The 1,926-nt window shown below is 39.2% G+C and overlaps 1 protein-coding gene across 1 annotated transcript in view; it reads left to right on the top strand.

The window, feature by feature from the left end:
* Window positions 1–1,926, top strand: part of rpp14 (ribonuclease P/MRP 14 subunit) — a 16,790-nt gene that overhangs the window by 2,643 nt on the left and 12,221 nt on the right. The gene's annotated exons all lie outside the window — the stretch shown is intronic.

Below are 1,926 nucleotides of genomic sequence, written 5' to 3' on the forward strand. Positions count from 1 at the left end.
TCCCAAGTGTGTCCAGAGTGATACTGGCAATCCTCACATTTCTTTTCATCTTCTCAATGGTTTGTCTGTCTTTTTTTTCATTGTGGTGATGAACAATGTTTCGCACCAAGAAAAAGTGAGCTGAAGGCAACATATTGTTAATGAAATAAGTGTTCTTCCTCATCTTTGCAAAGAACTGTTCAGCTACTTGGCTGTTGAGCTGACCAGCAAGTTCAATCCTCCTGAGCATGTCCTTCTCATCCTTGCTGTTTCCTTCATGTAGCTTGTCACATAAGACATAATGTTGAGAGGATTTGGTAACCGGATGACTATCATCTTCAAGGTTTTCAGTGTTTGGCTCCAAAAGCCACAAAAGGTGGATCTTCAGTGTTTGGTCTTTGGCAGCCTGTATGTTCTCAGGGGTTGGAGGAGCAAGACGGCCTTCATTTGGCTGGAATGGTGGATTTTCTGGCACTCTCACATTGGTGTGGTTTACAAGACCTCGTGCAAAGTCATAGACTGATATATTGGGCATATGTTTCCACGACAGAAGCATATCTGCAAAGTCTCTAGGGCCTTCTGCTCGGATGTTAAACTTCAAGCTGTACAAAACACCACAGGGACACATTATGGCAGCCAAACCACCTAAATGAATAGTAAAGGATTAATCCATTAGCAATAAGTAGTATATAAATATAATGTTGATATGTATTTACAGGAATGACCAGTGATAGCATAAAAGTGACAAAGCCAGAAAGATGTAAAGCTGTCACCTGATGCTCCCCAGATCTTCTGAAACACTTTGTCGTAGGCCTGTCTATTTTGCATTTCGGTCCTGAGGCGCAGAATGAGATCTATCTTAGAACCGCAAGAGTCAACACCGCATTCCTTACAAAGCGTACGCACTGCGTCCACCTGTGTAGGCCAAGGGAAAGAATACATGCAGTAAACATGGGTTGACAATGTGTAATTATATCCCCACTAACATATAGGCCTATTGTTGTGACTTCAATCTATTCCATACAACTGTCCTGCATCTTGTAGGCCTATAACAGATTCAATGAGAGAACAAAATAAAGAGTGATACAAACTATGTGAAGGATACCTTCAAATTCATCAACTCATTTGAGAGTCTGTCTTCAGTAATATTGATGTCATCTGCCTCTGCTGAGTTTCTTGGATCTTGAGCTTTTAAAAACTCTGTGTTTAGCACAGTGTCGGACTTTTGTGTGCCTCGCCCAATCCATGGTGCCCAAAAATGATAGCTGGGATGGACAGTAAAAGGATTCTTCCCGTTACCTGTTAACCATAAATGAAATGTTGAAAAAAAGAGTTTAGGAAGTCTGTTAGTTTGGACAATGTAGTTTACAGCTATTAAAAATATGTCATAAAAATGAATAAAAATGTGACACATTACTTAAATTTGATTTATAGGATTTTTTCACTGAATCCTAAATACAAACCTACACAAGCAAAATAAAGAATTACACTTACTTGACGTTAGCCCTCTGGCAATCATCTCTATTGACACAGAATCCCAGAAATCTTCAACGTTCACTTCCCCTGTGAAATCCTCAGGTACCGGCTCAATATCACTGACTTAAAAGGATAGTCACAGTCACATAAGAAAATGTCAAAAATGCCAATGTCAGTCAAATCAAAAAGTTTAAATTAACTAATATATTAATAGAAGTTAATTTTATAATATATAAAATAATTTCCGTTTTATGTTATGCCATTAAAGACACTTACACGGCATGCTGAAAACACCCTTTTTGTGGAGCTCCATCACCACCACAGGTGGGAAGTTTCCACAGTTCACACAAGAACGTTTGTATCCGTGTGCTGTTAGAGCTTTGAAATGCAAAAATGCATGAAGAAGCCGATCCCTGCTTGGCAAAGCAGTCTTTAAAGTTTCTTCTAGGGCATCAAAAACTCGCCCAACAG

The sequence above is a fragment of the Etheostoma cragini genome, chromosome 4 (assembly GCF_013103735.1).
Source record: "Etheostoma cragini isolate CJK2018 chromosome 4, CSU_Ecrag_1.0, whole genome shotgun sequence".
NCBI classification, from domain to species: Eukaryota; Metazoa; Chordata; class Actinopteri; order Perciformes; family Percidae; genus Etheostoma; species Etheostoma cragini.